The sequence below is a fragment of the Herpailurus yagouaroundi genome, unplaced genomic scaffold, assembly GCF_014898765.1.
Source record: "Herpailurus yagouaroundi ecotype Mexico unplaced genomic scaffold, PumYag 100, whole genome shotgun sequence".
Lineage (NCBI taxonomy): Eukaryota > Metazoa > Chordata > Mammalia > Carnivora > Felidae > Herpailurus > Herpailurus yagouaroundi.
The window spans coordinates 63,991,848-64,009,952 of NW_024412391.1; the positions used below are offsets into that span (position 1 = coordinate 63,991,848).

Here is an 18,105-nt window from a genome sequence, read left to right on the forward strand (position 1 = left end):
CTCCCAGGGCGCACCAGCCAGCCAGGTTTGCGCTGTGCCTGGAATCGGATTGTCCCGGGCTCCTCCTCGCATCCAGGGCTTTAGGAGGGAAGAGAGAGGAGTCGCAGTCCCCAACACCAAGTCTGGCACTCCGAACCCCGTCTTCCAACGCCGTCCTCACTGCGGTCACTCACCCTAGGTTACTGTGCCCACCATCAGTCCCCTACGAGGAGGGCGCTGTTCCCCCAAATCCAGCCTGCGCCCCCAGCTCCGGACAGCTACCCAACTCCGAACGCTCTCCCAGGGTTTGCCGGACCCCGGTGGCTCCTCTTGTCACGTCCTGTCTCCCGGCTCTTTTTCTTGCCTCCTCTCAGCACCCCAGCTCCTCGCCAATCGTTTTCCCACTGATCCTCATCCCACTTTCACTACCTCGCCCACTACCGACCCTCTCTCCACGGGCTCCCAGGTGGTGCTGTCCCCCGAGTACTGGTTTAAGGAGCCAGGGCGGCATGGTCTCTAGGTGTAGGTCCTTTTAGAAACTCACCTCCCTCCGGAATTTGCATCTCCGGGGAAGGGACAGGGCTCCCAGAAAGCTGCCTCCGGGGACAAGCTACGAATCTCCCACCCAGACTGTCGCCCCCCTCCCCATTCCTCCCTACCCAAGGTCTAACTCGAGTTCCCCTCCTGCTCCCCGTGTTCACGCCGCGTTTTAGTCTCCGGGACTCGTGGGGTGAGCCCCAGCCCGGACTGGAGCAAGGCAGCTGCCGCGGGCGTAGCCCCACTTGTGGGCCGGGGCGAGAGGGGCTGGCACCGAGGCGCTCGGCGCTCTCCTGCTCGCCCCTCCCTCTCCAGGGACTGGAGGGGGCTGGCGGGGGCGGGAGGGCTTGCGGGCGGGGTTGGGGGGGGCTGGCGCTCATCAATTCCGCTGCCACCTCCTTTGCAGCCTGGGGGGAGGCGGGCGGGGGTGGGGCGGGAGCGCGGGCGAGGATAGGACTCTTAAGTCGGGAGAAGTTTGCGCACAGCTCACAGCTGGGCGAGGGAAGGAAGGCGCCCGGAAGGTGAGCCTCCTGGACTTTGGGGAGATGGAAACAACGCATGGGGAAAAAGCAGTTACCTTTTAGCCCATAATACAAGCTGGGTCTAGGTTTAAACCATCAGTTAAGGCAGAAGTAAAGTGTCAGGGAATCGGGAGGGAGGGCAGGAGGAGGGCTGAGGACTAACGCAGTTTGCTCTCTCATCAAACTAGGAAAGCCAGCCCCCCAGACAACTGGGTGGGCTGCGCCGCGCGGCTCGCGGACCTTCCGGGGTTGGAGAGGTGCGCACCCCGTGCACCTCACCCTGAGGCTGACATCTCCTGCTCAGGAGATGGGCGCTGTAGCTTGAGTTCCTGAGTCTCTGGAGCCACCACCTGCGAATGCCCTTCGCTTCTACTGAGCTGTGCCCAGCAGCCCTGTGAGACTATTCCAGGTAAGGAGGGTCTGGGAATGAACGGGACTTAAAGCTTTGGGATGTTCCCGGGGATGGTTAGCAGTGGAAGGGCACAAGGTACCTTGTTTTTTGATTGCAAAACTGCAGTTTGATTGTGGTGCTTTGAGGTTCAAATGTAGGGTCAGCTTTAGTCTCTGTCGTCTCACTTTACCGTTGATTAGAGAAAAGAGGGTTGTCCTGGGAAGGTGCTACAACTTAGGATTTCATATTGCAGGCTCCTCTGAATTTTTTGTGACTTTCACTATGTTACTAATATCAATTTTCTCTCAAAAGTTTTATTTTCCAACTTACTGGGTATGAAAATTACGGGGCTGAGGGTTGTGGATTTTTTCCAAAAGGTGTTTATTAACTAACAAACAGATAATATCGGCATCTATGTGATGTGTCATCGTTGTTCTGGATATTGGAAATGAGTACAGTGGTGAATGGCGTTGCTTGTTAAGTCATGTTTTACAGAGAATTATTTTCCAACAATCATTTATGCATAGCAGCCATTCTTCACACCTATTAGGAAAAATATGTTGTGTGCGTAGTTTCCAAAAGGGTACTCTTTTTTCATGATGCTCTTTCCAAGCCTGGGTGAAAGACATCAAGAAAAACTCTAACAGATGAATTCTTCTTCCCCAAGCAGTCATTTTCCTTGAGGTACAAGGAAATCCAATCAAAGTCAAACTCCAACAATCCAGTTCGATTTTTAACCCATTATTCAGGCTTTACCTTGCAAATATGCCTAAGAAAAGTTCTACCTGAAAGCTTTACCTAATATTATATGGTGTATGCGAGACTAGGAGGCAGGGTTCCATTTGCCGATCTTCGGGAGACCCCGACAATTTCGTGGCTCTAGTTAGCCTAAACCAAGACATCTGTTCAAGGCTATTTGTTGAAATTATTGGGTGATGGAAAGTGAAATGCTCAAAAGAAATCAAAGTGTGACCATGTAGTTACTGAAAATAATCTTTAAATAGCAGAGTGTCTAAGTTTGAGTGTGTTTTAAATGGTAAGAGAAAGCAAATATTTCATACATTTGGGCCACTTTGGCTTACCAGTAAAGATAGAGTTGGAATGCTTTTAGTGTTGTGGGATTTGTAGAGTATAATTTGTAATAGCATGTTGCTAGCCTACTATGTGTTCAGTTAAAGAACTCAGCTTATAAAAGTAGAAAGTGCTGGTTCTCTACACTGACATTGTGAAAGGAACTAAGGTGATTAGATTTGCAAACATCTTTAGTTTAAGTCAGCATTCTCAGTGGGCACTCATTTCTACTCAATATTTTAACATAGCTGAAAACATCCATCAGCCAGGATTTGTTTTGGTTCAATGCCTCTAATCTACAGTTAATTTTGGGAACTATAGCCGTAAGAATAATATTCAGTCATATTGTAAAATGCTCTAAGATTATTTATTGACCACACCAATACACTGAGTAAACATGAAATCCTTATTATAACTTATTCACAGGAACACATAAATAATCTTAGAGTTGTATTGTTTCATGATGCTTGGAGTTGAAGAAAATTACCTGATATAAATACGGCTTTGGTTTCCCATTTTGTTATGTATTTGAATTCCAGATAATGAATGATGATGGATGTATAAAGGTAGCATTTGTTTCAATCAGTTAAAGAAATGGAGCTAAATCTTAGTATAGTGGTATTGTGGCAACTGTGTTCTTGGTGAACTTCTCAGACTCTTTAAATGTTGACATGAATGAAGATATTATCTACTGTTGTGTTTTACTGCAGTAAAAATGAAATGGAAATAGGAGATGTGATATTTTCAATGATAACCTAAACCAGTGTTCTCAACTCAAGGCTGCAAATTAGAATCAATGGGAGAGCTTTCAAAAGAATAAGGTTATCTAGACCCTTCCCCAAACCAATTAAATCAGAATATCTGAGGAAGGGTCCACTTTTTTTTTATGTGATTTAATGTGAAGCCCTGACTGGGAACCACTGTTTGAGATGGTTCCTGTCAAATTTGGTAGAGCCCGTTAATTTTGGAGGTTCTTGGTGAAAATAAATGCCGTATGTTCTACTGTCGGTTGAATCTTTTTTTCTTTAAAAACTATATCTAATTTGATTTCCCAATTAGAAGAAAAAGAGGTTGTTTTCCCTGATGGTAGATGTTTAAACCATAATAGCTTCTGGGAAAAACATGTTTTTTTCTCCAGAAAACAAGCTATTGAGTTTGAAGCTTACCTGACCATCCAGAAAATGCTTTCGTAAATTAGCTCTAGCTTGGAAAGATATTGGAAATAATGCTTTAAGAAACATAGAATTTGTTTTCATTTTTTAAAAGACCTGAATGATGTGTCATGTGCAAATATATACCCTTTGAAAGGAGAGAAGGAGGAAAGTAGTACCATTGTCTTTGGCACACCAACTAACATACCCCAGGTGCCAACTATGTTCTAGCATTTTCACATAAATTACTTTACTTAAGGCTCACAAGAGCTTTGTGAGGTACCAGCTATTGTTTGGATTTTGCATATGAGGAAATTAAGGACCCATTAGGTTAATGAACTTGCTCAAAGCCACAAACCATGTAAATTTAACACAAACCAAGGTCTTCTTAGTCTCAGTTCAAAATGTAATAAAAGATATATTTACAAACATTTCTTAAAAATTAAAGGCAGCAGTTTTTTTAAAAAGCAATATTGGTTAAGAGCACAGATTCTAGAATGGCTATGCTTGTGTTTTATGCCTGGCTCCATCATTTTCTAAGAAGCTGTAGGATTCCAGGCAAGTAATCTAACCTCCCCATGCCTTAATTTCCTTTGTAAAAGATTTCTCTAATGACAATTAAACAAATTAATATTTGTAAGTCACGGTGGGTAGGTGCCTGGTGCACAGTAGGTTCTATGTAAGTGTTATACTTTTTTAAATGCCATTCATTAAAAAATATTTTTGATTGTTTGTTATATGTCAAGCATTGCATTAAACCTGAAGATACATAAACACATACGTCATATCCCTATCCTCAAGGATTTTGTGTCCAATAAAGAATGACCAATACATAAGTAATCATTTCATTCTGGTATGAGAGTTTCTTCCAGTTTAATTATAATCAAAAGCATTATTTTATGTGACAACTTTGTGCTTTTCAATGTTAATATGATCTTCCAGAGCTCCATATAATAAGGTTAAAATCAATTGATAATAGGTTATGTTGTCACAATTGTTTTCAATTCTATCAAAACACAGGAGCCAGTATTAACGTATGTTTCTGGCTTTACTTTATGAGTTTAGAAAACCGGTCATATGGAACTGTTTGGGGTCTCTAGAATTTTATGTTAGACGTGAATAAGTTAGAGACAAAGAATTGGTAGAAAATGTCATCATAATATATTCCTCAGTACTTCTAAATGCTATTTTTTTGGATTGGTATTCTGAAAAGAGTGTTATCTGATTGGAATGTAGTTTGTTTTGTTTTAAGAATAATAATTTTAGGGGAGGAAGAGTTGATCAAAGAGTAGAGTTAAAGGTCTCTAACACCAGCTGGCTTGGCAAGAATATGTATATGTCATCAGAACTGGCTATGCTTCTTCCACTATGCCTGTGGCTCTATGCCACTGCCCTGTGTCACTTCACACAATACCTCCAGGGTACCTGTGAATACCTCACCGGTCTAAGATTCTGTCCTCATTCAAATGAAAAGTCCCCCTTTATTAAAAATAGTGTATAAATTGGTATTCTTTGTAAAAGAAGAACACAGTACTCTAAACCTAAGGAGATATTTCTCAAAGAAATAAAGTACCTAGCTCGGTGAAATATTTTCTGTTTTTGTAATCAATATTTAACCATTCTATCTCATTGAAATGTCTGTTGCAAATGTATGTCTTCTTCTCTCTTATCAAGTCTCAAGGCTACCCCCAGTTTTTCCTATGGATGTTGCATTTCTCTTCCTTCTACTTTCACTGCCACCCCTTTATTTTGAGCATTTATTATTTTTAACAAAATAGTTAAATATTCTCCTAATATTCAGTTACATTCAGCCTCCTTGATGCATTGAGTGTTATATAATAGGGTCAGACTTATTTTCTAAGCTCCCATTTTGTCACCTTCTGTTCAGAATTATTCAGCGATTGCTGAGGGACCATAAGACGTAGAACCCTCTCTTCAGCCAGGCATTTAAGATGTTTCATGATATAATCCCATTTTATCTTTCCTATTCAAGTCAAGTTGGAAACCACAACAATTCCCTAATTCCAGTTCTGAAGCCATAATGACGCTGCAAAAATTGACTCCAGGTTTGGAGTCCATCCTTCACTTTCAACCCTTGTGCCCTCACCCCTCAATCTCAGTTTATATTCTGTTGCCTCAAAATCGAGGTTTGTAGTGGGGGGGGGGCGGACTTTACATCAGTGGTTCAGTGGTGAAGCTGCATTGCTTTGCATTTTGTTTCTTTCCACAGCCCTGGTCTTCATCCCTGCCTTTTACTTGTCTTACATAGTTCAGAATCCGGCATTTCAAATCTTACCTTCCTCCATCCTGCAAAATGTCTTAGTCATTCTCTTGTAACACATTCAACAAATTTCCATCCTTAAAGCTTTGCTCATATTTTTAAACTCAGTACATATTTACTAAATGCCTATTATGTCCTAGTTGGGGGATTTTGTGACGGGTTACAGCTCCGGGCTTCCTGGGAACTGCAGGACACAGATAGATCAACAGATAGTTACACCATCGTGTGGTAAGTACTCCAATAAAGAAATGCTATGAATGTTGTGGAAGGAGGGAGGAACAGAACTGAGCGGAGCATCAGAAAAGCTTTCTGAGGGAGGTGACCCTAAAGGGGACATCATCCGGCATTGATATGACAAGACAGAAGAAGCCCAATAAGGAGGGGAAGAGACGAGTGTGCTACAGGCAGGACACAAGACTCTAAAAAGCCCTGGAGGTTTAAAACAACATGGTGATTTCAGGAAGCCATGGGTATTTGGGTTGGTGCTGGGGAGGTCAGCAGAGCAGGGCTTATGTGCCTGTCTCATTAAAGGATTTGAATTTTATCATGAAGACAATGGGGTTTCTCGAAGGAGTTAAAGTAGGGGACTGAAATAAGCAGATCTGTGGTTCTGGTAGATCACAGCAGCCAGAAGATAGGAGAGATTAGGTCGGAGGAGCAATGGATATAAATTAACTGGAAACCTGGAGCCTTATTGCAGTAACAGAGGAGAGAAATAGTTAGGGTCACCTTGTGGGAGATAGAAAAGAAGAGAAAACAGTCAGGAGATTATTGTAGGGATAGCTTTGGTGGAAACGGGCAAATGGTAGAAATTGGAAGTGAGATGAATGAGGGAGAGAGCTGATAGTATGATCAATTCTAGGTGTCTTTCACAGATAATAGGAGAGATGGATGTCTTTCATGTGGTCTGGACAAGGAATATTTTAGGGACAGAAGATAAAGAATTTAATTTGGAACGTGATGCATTTGACTTACCCATGTGATGATGTCCAGTAGAAGTAGATACAGAAATTTGTGACTTGAGAAAGACTTCTGTATTAGAGATATGGATTAGGAAGATGTAAGTGTATCTATTTCAGCTGATAGTATAAGGAGGGACGATTTCTCCTTTGGAGAAGTAAAAACTGAAAAGAAAGAAGAAGGAAAAAAAAAAGACAGAAAATTTTGAAGAAAAGAAAAACATCTAAGAATCCTGAGAACCAGGTTTTTTTGTTTGTTTGTTTTTGTTGTTGTTTTTTTTTTAGGGGACAAGAGTCTGCAAAAAAAAGATAGAGATAAAAGGCTAGATGAAAGGAAGAAACACAAGAGAAAGTGATTTTGTGGAAGCCGGGGAGAAAAAAAGTGGGCACCACAAGTAAATAAAGTGGGTAAGAAGTGAGAGATCACAGTTGGATGTAATTAAGAGCAATTTCAGTATTGGGTTGAGGAATAAAAGAGAAGCAAAGAAATTGAGACACTGAGGGTCTACAATAATTTCAATTAGTTTGACATGAACTCCTTGCTTTATTTCCCTTCTTTGAAATTTTACAGTCCCCTAGAGTTTAACTTAAATGCTGCTTCCTTCTTTTAGCCTTACCTGGATGGCCAACCCTCTCCCACCACCCCCGCCCCCACCACCAAGGCAAGATATAATATCACACCTTGATATCTCTTTCCTTAGAGCTTCTAGGAAGTACCATGCATGCCCCTATGTATGTGTGTGTGTATAAAGTATTCTTCCCTTTTGTCTCTCATTCATTGAAATGAACTCTTTATTATAACAGTGTATTGGGTAAAGATGGGTTTCATTAACCCCTACCCTCTGGGACTACAATCTAGAAAACCCAATTATTTCAGTATCCAATATTTCTCAGAATGGAGACTCAGAAGTTTCATGGGTGAATCTTTCAGGGAAAAATACCACTTTTGAGGCACAGGTTATACCACTTTATACTTGTCTTCTGGCACTTTATCTCCCTTTTCTGTTGTAGGATCTGTTAATTTTTCTTATTTTCTTACTCGATTAAAAAGGACAGAGTCATCCGTTTATCCTGTATTCCACAGCACACAGAGGAGGCTTTCTCTTCTCTTACTGAAATGAGTTAAACTAACCTAAATGTTGCCATAGATATGGTGCTTTTTTTCCCTGAAATTATTTTTGTCACATTAAGCCTTAAATTTTTCCTCTTTTAAGGTATCAACTAGCTGATACCCCAGAGATTTCAGTCCCTTCTCTCTGGTATGCTGCAAATCAGTAATCCATCCCACTTTTCTTACACCGGTACTGTTATTTCCAGCTTGAATCAGTGTTTACTTGAAGAGCCAACTCTATTTTCTTTAGTGAGCATTTCATACATAGCTTACATATTCAGGGGGACCTGGGTGGCTCAGTTGGTTAAATGCCCGACTCTCGGTTTTGGTTCAGGTCATGCTCTCATGCCCTGCATCATGCTGTCTGCTGTCAGTGCAGAACCTGCTTCAGATCCTCCGTCTCCCTCTCTCTCTGCCCCTTCCCTGCTCTCTCTCTCTCTCTCTCTCTCTCTCTCAGAAATAAATAAAAAACATTTTTAAAAAACATAGCTTACTTATTCAGAACATAGCATTCATTCTAAGCATGCAGAATTGTTTTCCACTGGCCCCCTTACACTTTCTTAATCACAAAGCATATACCTCTACATCTCCCGTGCCTCTTGCACCAGACTGAAGCTACTTAGGTGATATTTATACCTCTGTAGGCAGGGGCGAAAAATGGGACTTCCCTTCTCATATTCCCAGTGTGGATCAAAGCCCTGGAAACAATTAAGCTTAAATTATTTGAATAACTGATTGTCACCAAGTTAGTATCTCTGGGAATTTAGGAATATAACTAAAGTAACAACAAAAACAGCCTACTACAACTCATTGAACCCTGACTGTGTGCTGCATTCAGCAATGCTCAGTCATTATCATGACAATCATATGGGATATTATTAAGCCCATTTCACGAAGACAGACTCAGAAAGCTTACGTGACTCACCAAGGTTCATGCATCTCCAAAGCATCAGGGCTAGAACTCAAACCTAAGATCACCTAATGCCAAAAAAACTATGCTGCCCTACTGCAGTTAAATGACATTTTGATGGTAATTTGGACATCTTTTTTTTTTAATTATAATTTGTCTATATTAATTTTCTTGAATGATCAGAACCTTCAATAACAGAAATAGGAGCCCTTGTCAACATGGACTTTTAAGTCAGTATCTCTGGAGGCTTTATGCTCAGCTTTCCAGCCCAGTGGGGCTGCCGGGTCTGTGGCTATCATCCTGACAACCAAGACCCAGCCTTTTGGAATACCCCACAATAGTCCAGGCTCGTGCTCTGTGAAAAAGGGAACATTCTAGATAGCTACACACATAAGCAGGAACCCCCTGCACTGCAATGAAAATGTGAAATGTGATATAGTTCTAGGATTTTAGGCTTTCTTGTCTGACCCAAACCTATTTCTATGAAGTAGCTGTTAATGTATTACAAACAGAGATGAATTTGGTGTCAGCCAAATATGATAGCTATATTTATCCTCTTCTGGAGCCCAAAAGGAATGGCACTTATCCCAGAACTATCCTAAGGAAAAAAAAAATCTCCTTGATAATAAAAATTTTTAAAGGAAAGCTCTGCTATTTGAGGAAGTTGCCTCTCGAGCGGGGGGCTCACAAAGTCAACCAGGGCAATAAGGGCAAAGGGAAAGGCAAATGGCACCATTGACAAGTTTGAATTTCAGATGGACATGACTCATACATGAATTAACCCAAACTTCAGCATAATTATTTGTTTCCAACCTCAAGTCCGACAGAATTCTTGCAGGCACGAAGGGTGTATTGTGGAAAACGTCCATGTTTACAGACATTGAGATGGGATCTCTTTAGCCCAAGATTCAAAGAAATTCATGACACAAAGAACACAATAATGCAAATTGCTTTAGCACCTCCTTCCCTGGGCCTACTACAGGGCTAAAAGGTCAGGACAATATTAGAACACTTTTTCATTCCTAACGTCATATAGACTGCAAAGATGGCATTAAGGCAAAAAATCCCAGCAAAGTGGTGAGCGATCATTGTTGCTCGAGGGCCAATTCAAGGAAAAGCAAGAATTTACTGGGGTGCTTTTCTTCCCATTCAGAATGAAAATAATTTTATTGCATCCAGTGAGGAAAACGTATATTCTTGCAAATTAGATATGTTATTTTAGTAAATAGAAGTTCAATGAGAAACTTTGCATTTCTTAGCTACTAAAATATTAAGACTCTGGGCAAATTTGAGGAGTAGCAACTTGGAATCAGCAAATATCAAAACTGCAAGTTAGAGCCTCATTGAACTGCATTTTAATTTGTTAAAGAGGCATTCCTGGTATTTGAGGTAATGTCATACATTTTCTTGGTAACTAATATTGTATCCTTATTATTAATAAGAGGTCCAATGCTTTCATTAAAGAGGAGACCTCTTTCATTAAAGAGGAATATGCAGTGGCATATTTCCCCATCAGTAGGTGACAGTGCTGCCTTGAGAACTCCAGTCTTCAGACTCCAAGTCCAGTGCTCTTCTTGAAGAGTCTGCAGAACTGCAGGGAGTTGTGAACATTTGCAAAAAGAAAAAAAAAAATTGCATGAATGTCCTTATATTAGATAACCACGAGGCCAGTTGAACACATAAGTAACAGTGGCCCTGAACTACACTGCATAAGACGCTGTCTCTTATGTCCCTTTTCTTCTCTTAGTTCCCTAAGCACCTCCACTCATAGTATTCCCATTTATTGCAGAAGCCCGCTTTCCTAACAAAAATCCCCATTGCTTGAATCTTTCCACAATCTCCCTCTCAGCTCGTTTTTTGCTTGCCAAAATCGATTGCTTTCCTCTTACCCTCTTCCTATAAACACTGCTCCCTGCAGGTAATATTGTAGTGGAATAAACCTTTATTCCCTTCAGGAAAAAAAAAAAAAGTATATTTGCATTATCAACGATTTAGGAGCTAATTCTTAAACCTGGCATTTCCTGTTGTGTGTTCTCCAATCAAATCAGTTTGGATCTTTATTCCCAAACTTGAAACTTTATGCCACACATCAGCTTGTTGAAAACTGTGAGAAGTGGGCTTCGTTGCGTATCCACCGCCTGTAATGTAGCCCCCACACCGTCAGCTCTTGCCGGGGCCATCCCAACAGCCTCCTATGTGGCCTGCTCACTAGCCCTTGGGCCTCTCCTGACACATTCTCTGCTCAGCGCCCAAAATGAGCTCCTCAAATGTAACCCAGATTCCGTTTCTCCTCTGTCCATAACAGCTTCCGGGGACACCTGAACCCATGCTCACACTCATCACCTTGGCCTCCAGTTCCTGTGTGTGACTTGGCAGCCACAGCCTATGAGCCCAGCCTCATCTACTGGGACCACTCACTCCACCACGCTGATCTTGATCCATTCACCGGAAGGCACTACACCCTTTCCCCCTCATGCCCTCGCACGTGCCCTTCCCTCTGTCCGGGATGTTCTTTTCACCCATTGGCACATGGCTGGCTGCTTCTCTTACTTCAGGCCTTAGCTTAACAACGCTCACTCCCTGAAGAGTCCCGCTACAGTCCCTGCACTTTCTAAAGTATGTGTTGTCCTACTAATCTCTTATCTCAGCTCTTTGCTTATTTCCTTCATAATAGTCAATACAGTTTGTAAGCATTTTATTTTTGTGTCTGTTTCTTTTAGTTTTCTATCACCTACATTAGAATATAAATTCCACAAGGTCTGTCTTGTTGACACTTTTAATTCCCAGCGTGCTAAATAAATATCTATGTAACAAATTGAAGGAGTACATCCATTTAATCTTGTCCCATCCACAGCATTTCTCAATTTATGTGACTATAAGACCCTTTTATGGTACACCGCCTCTTGATATCTGGCTGAAAATCTTTGGAAAATCTGACTTTTTGAAAGAAAGTGAAGATAATAGCAGGAATTTTAAGTACTAACACAAGTGTGACTTGGGGGCAGGTGTGCCTTTTTGATAAGATTCAAATCTCCCCTTAGATGTAACTTTTCATAGTAGGATTGACCACCTGGTGTCATATTCATGAGTTTAAAGGGGGCTAACACCTGCTAAGGTAAAACCATACCCACTCTTGTAAAAGCTAATTTTAATCTATATCACCCTTGGAGGATATGGGGCTTTTAAGAATCGAATCACTTTTATAAGTTATCATAACTGTATCTATAGTTCTTAGCCTCTTTTGAATCTGCAGTTTTAACCAACTACATTTTTCACCTGTCTGCCTTATTGCCCATATATCAAAATAAGTATTCCTAAGTAAGAACTTTTCACAAATTATTTGGCTCAAATGAGGTTTTTTTAAAATAAGTATTTCAAGTTACAGTATGCAAAACTAGCTGGAGTAAGAACACTGCATCAATATAAACAACTTGTACATGGGAAACTCTTAGAAATTAAGTTATGGTGTTGGAATTGACCAGACCATACTCTAAACAGAGCCCAATGTGAAATTTTGATCAGTCTCGGACTCCCAGCAGTGTAATTTCCTGTGTTTAAGAAAAGTATGTTTTAACAACTTTCAAGGATACTTAGATAAAAAATAGATTTATTGAAATATTTTAATAATGGTGATAATGGTAGTAATAATAATAGTAACACTTACATAGAACTTACTTTGAGCCAGTGATAATAATAGATATTAATATATTTAATCTTCACAGCAACCCTCTCAGGTAGGTACTATAATTATTCTCTTTACACAATGAAGAAACTAAAGCACAGAGAGGTAAGTAACCTATGGGAGAAGACGCAGCTTAATCCACGACAGATTTGGAAAGGAAACCAAGGAGGTCTGGCTCCTGAGAGTAAGTAAATGCTAAAAGGGAAATGTATTTATTGTAAATTTACATTAAAAGCTTAACAGCCAAAATTTGTTATCATGACATAAAATGTCTTTCAATTTTGCATTTTTGCATGTCTTTCAGCAGCAGATCCACAGATTTCTTTTTCTTGGAAAATTAAAAGAATTAAATAGTGGTTTTCCTAATTTGTTCTAAATATTAGTCTCTATAGCTGTCATGAGATGTACCCATGCTAATAGTATTCCACTCTGCCCTGTGGTTTACAAGAAGAGGAAATTGTACTTTGCCAAGTTGACACCTCATTCATGAAAAGCAGAGTCAAATTCAAAAAGTTAATCTGTTTTTATTCTTTTAAAGGTGCAATTTCTGCTGCAAAAATGCAAAACACAACTCTTAACAAAACATGGTTTTAAGTAGAATTTCAAAACTATATTTTGATTACTTCCATGGAAATTAGTCAGAAACCCATGATATATATGGTCTTAATGATGTGGGGGGAAAAAGTGGTCTAAAAATGGCAAGTACAAATACATTGAATTTTAATTAGTCTAAAAATGGTCAAGTTTCCTATTCACTCACTTGGAGATGATAAACTTTCCAAGATCTATTTTGGAGCATGCCAAGTCTTTTCCATGTGCTCTAAGCGGTCTCATTTCCCTACGCGGTGACTATGTCAGCACTCTGAGTACTCGTGCAGCGGGGGAGATCTGATCAGATACCCGAGGGAAAATCTGTGTGCGCTTCCGTGTTAAGGATGCTCAGCTGCTCACAAGGGATTTCTATTTACCATCTCTGATCCCTTTTAATTTATTTACCATATCTGAGGTTATTTTATTTTCTAATATTATAGTTCTCTTATTTACTGCTGTGAAATTTTTCATGCAGAGTATTGTGTAATGCGTTTTACTCTAAAGCTTCCCCCCCCCCCTTACTGTTACAGCTCATTTTAAGAATAATGAAAGAAAGAATTGGAAAACATGTGTGTCAGGGATATTTCACAGAATATTGATCTAGAACCTAACTGCTTTGCATTAGATTATCCAATTTCCCTGTGAATCAAGTCGTTTTTCCAGCAGTAGGTTATCACTTCAGAGGCCAGGAAATGAATGCATCACAAAGTGAGAAGCTTTTATCCTCCAAAGTTGTAGAAAAGTGTAATCAAATTCATGGAGAAAAAGAATAAAAGAAAAAAAATGTGTATATAGCACAAGGAGATACTTTTATTTGTTTTACTTCAATCTAATGGGAAAAGAAAATCTACTCTTAGCATTTCTTGTGTCAATTTGATGTGATGCTATATTCTTTTTTAAAATTTTTTATTTATGTATTTCCTTTAAAGAAAGCTCTACGCCCAACATGGGGCTTAAAATTCATGACCCCGAGATCAAGAGTTGCATGCTCTACTGACTGAGCCAGGCAGGCACCCCTGTGACTCTATATTCTAAGCACTCAAGAAAAAAAACAAAACAAAACAAAACAAAAAAAAAAAAAAACGAGCACTTCAGGATCTTCTTCTTTGCCCTCTATAATCTCAAAATATTACAGAATAATATTTATATTGTCCTCAGTAATGCAAAATACCCTTTTAGGACGGGGGGGGGAAAGCCCTTGGACTTTAACACAGAAACACATCTTGAATGCTTTTGAAAATTATCAGTTTCTCTAACAGAAAAGGATAGGCCACCATTCTGTTCAGTTTAGGTAACCTTCAAACAAGTAAATTAGTAAAATCAATTTAGTAGAAGCCCAAAGGTTCATAAACATTGCATTATAGAATTCATTTAGACCCTGCCTAAAATTTTCCCTTCCAGAAAGCCAAAATTGACACACTGAGAAAGGTTATGATTCAGAGCAGACTGACTGATGATAACATGTTGAACCTCGAAAGATGAGACAGAGCCTACTTTCTTTGCTACTTCTCTCTTGATTTAAGGCATGAATTTTTCTAAGCTCCTACCCCCTAACCCCCAGCCCCATGCTATTTCTTAGCATAATGAGAATAATACACCTGAGCTCTTCTTCATATTTGTTAAAAGGTCCCACCTGAAAGATTCAGGAGAAAACATCTAGTTTTAATACACCAAGGTTTGCAATAAAAGTTCTCTCTTGCCATCAGCTTTACATTCCCAGCCTTCATTCAGATATTTAAGTTCTACTCATGTTAATTTATGTTAATCCATAATTTACTTGTGCATTTGAGGAAGTTTCAAAAGAATATAGCACCTCCCTGTCACGTTTCCTCTTCTCAGTCACTTGTATGTAATCTTCTCAAACAACCTTGTACCATTCACTACTCCTTTAGTACACACGTTTTTATAGATGATTAGAGCAGATCTTAGAGGTTATAATCCAACTCCTCCATCATATAAATGAAGAAATAAAGGAGACAAAACTTCTCCAGTGTCACACAGGTATATCGGTTCCATCCCATGCTGCATTAAACAATTTTATATTGAATATATACCTCTATTGAATAGAGAGATGTGCTAGGTGATAAGATACTCTTCATTGAGGAACCAAGATTATAGCAATATAGGCTGAGTTAATTTCTCCTCTTGAATCTGTCACTGTCCAGAATCTCAGACCCTATATTTAAAAAAGAAAGGTCAGGGGGCGCCTGGGTGGCGCAGTCGGTTAAGCGTCCGACTTCAGCCAGGTCACGATCTCGCGGTCCGTGAGTTCGAGCCCCGCGTCAGGCTCTGGGCTGATGGCTCGGAGCCTGGAGCCTGTTTCCGATTCTGTGTCTCCCTCTCTCTCTGCCCCTCCCCCGTTCATGCTCTGTCTCTGTCTGTCCCAAAAATAAATAAAAAACGTTGAAAAAAAAAAAAAAAGAAAGGTCAGGATACAAACATAACCACCATGGTGACTAGTGGGCATTAGGTAGGGAGATGTAGGCAATAGGGCAATGTATGGGAGATATACAGCACCTTGGGTGACTCCCTGAGTTGTCCAGGCTGATGGACACCTAAAAAAAAGACTTAGGTCGGAAAGAAAGAAAGCTTGTCTGGTCTTACCATTACTCATTGTATCCAAACTAGAGATTTTTGTTGTAAAACCTTCATTTTGTTTTCTTTCCTCTTCATAATAGTTATTTAAAAATATTTTTTATGTTTATTTATTTTGAGAGAGTGAGAGAGAGAGAGCACGAGCAATGGGGAGGTGTGGCAGGGAGAGGGGGGTCTGAAACAGGCTCTGTAATGACAGCAGAGAGCCCAATGCGGAGCTCGAACTCACGAACCGTTCAGATCATGACCTGAACCAAAATCAAGAATCAGACGCTTAACCAACTGAGTGACTGAGCCACCCCGGAGCCCCTCCTCTTCATAATACTTTACGCAGAGCTCCAAAATAGACATCACTGAATTTTTAAGTGATAATCATGCATGTGATTTGCTTTTAGGATTTCTCAATGTATTTGTTTAAAAACTTTCCCAAGGTGATATGTTGCTGAAATTACCTTCAGATGCACACAGGACTTTGAGGGACAAATGAATGGGACAGGTAGCATGAGAGAGGGATTGGGTGGAGCCTGGGACAGAGTTTCAAATAGGGCACCAAAGAGGGGCTGGGAGGAGCCAAAGGCAGTTTGACAACTGTGAATGCACTAAGAGAGCAAAGAGGGGAAATGTTACAAGAAATAGCAGGGACCACCACTTATTGGGCTTCTGGTATATGCCAATCTGTGTACAAACATGCATCATCTCATTTAGGCTCCACAATCACCCTACAAACTAGTTATTTTTATCTCCGTTTTGCAGATGGGAAAACTGAAAATCAAAGAAGCCAAATAAATTAATAATAAGAAATAAGAATAAAATAATTATAATAGTTAATAATATGTGAACAGTAAGTTACTTTTAAAACTTACATTTTTGAGGGCTAATTAGGTTGAGTCATGGACAAATGGACATGGACAAATAATCCCATTTTCATAATAATCACAGGCATTCTTATTATACCCATTTTACCTACGGAGACCGGTGAGGCTTAGGGACTTAAAGGTGATATATCTCAAAGCAGAGGCAGGATTTAGGCCTAAACCGCCTAACTTTGGAGCACGTGGTTTGGATTGCTGTTTGGAACTACTAAAAACAGAGCATGCATTCTCACCCAGGTTTGTTTGCTACCCGTCCATGATTTTTCCACGTCCCATGTAGCCTTTAAAATGATGGTTTTCAAATACGGCCTGATGGCCCATGCTGATCCATGGTGGAGTTTCACTGTCTGGCAGCAAAATAAAAAGATCAAAGACGGGGGCGCCTGGGTGGCTCAGTCGGTGAAGCCTCCGACTTCAGCTCAGGTCACGATCTCACGGTCCGTGAGTTCGAGCCCCGCGTCGGGCTCTGGGCTGATGGCTCAGAGCCTGGAGCCTGTTTCTGATTCTGTGTCTCCCTCTCTCTCTGCCCCTCCCCCGTTCATGCTCTGTCTCTGTCTGTCTCAAAAATAAATAAACGTTAAAAAAAAAAATTAAAAAAAAAAAGATCAAAGACAATGTCAAGAGTTTCTCCCGACACGATGTGTGTTTGATTTAAAGGACTGCACTTTGTTCTGAGATTACATTCTTCCTTTACTGGAGCAAAAATATCCCTTCTTTTTTATCTAATGATGACGGTAATTGATGATAGATTTTTTTTTAAAACATACTTTATTTTAAAATTATACATGTGTCGATCCTAAGTCGCCAACCTCACATCAGGGACAATGGGCAAGGAATTGTATGTATTCATAAAATTTTAAATTTGGGGGTCTTTTAAAAAAGCATGCTGCTAGGGAATGGAGGATGGTACACAAAGCAACTACAAATTAGCCCAAGACTAACCCTTATGCTGGTGAGTATCACTTTAAAGTTGTTTAGGAATTTACAAGGAAGCGTGTCACACTTAAAATTGCCAGTGTATATCGGGGCGTCTCGATTAAGCGTCTGACTTCGGACCAGATCATGATTTCGCAGTTTGTGAGTTCAAGGCCCACATCAGGCTCTGTACTGACAGCTCAGAGCCTGGAGCCTGCTTCAGGTTCTGTGTCTCCCTCTCTCTCTGCCCCTCCCCCACTAGCACTGTCTCCCTCTGTCTCTCAAAAATAAATAAACTTTAAAAAATATTTTTAAAAATTGCCAGTGTATAAATATATTTTTATAGAATAGCACGTTCCATAGAGAAAACACCTGAGCTTTGGTGGACTAGTGTGTATACAGTCTAAGAAATGCTTTCATATTCAGCATCTCATGTGATCTGTACTCAAACTTCCAGAAACCAGTATTACTGTAACAGGAAGGCTGTTGTCCTTAGAGTACACAATAGGATATACTACTTACTAGTATTGCTTGGCCTC

General features: G+C 40.3%; 1 protein-coding gene across 1 annotated transcript in view; it reads left to right on the forward strand.

Annotated features, from left to right (window-relative positions):
- Nucleotides 1-1,006: 1,006 nt before the first annotated feature.
- The window catches only part of CALCR (calcitonin receptor), a 156,429-nt gene continuing 139,330 nt past the window's right edge, over nt 1,007-18,105 (forward strand). The window contains exons 1-2 of the mRNA XM_040472670.1: nt 1,007-1,037; nt 1,226-1,446. The gene's annotated coding sequence lies outside the window, so the exon portion shown is untranslated. The remainder of the gene's footprint in view (nt 1,038-1,225; nt 1,447-18,105) is intronic.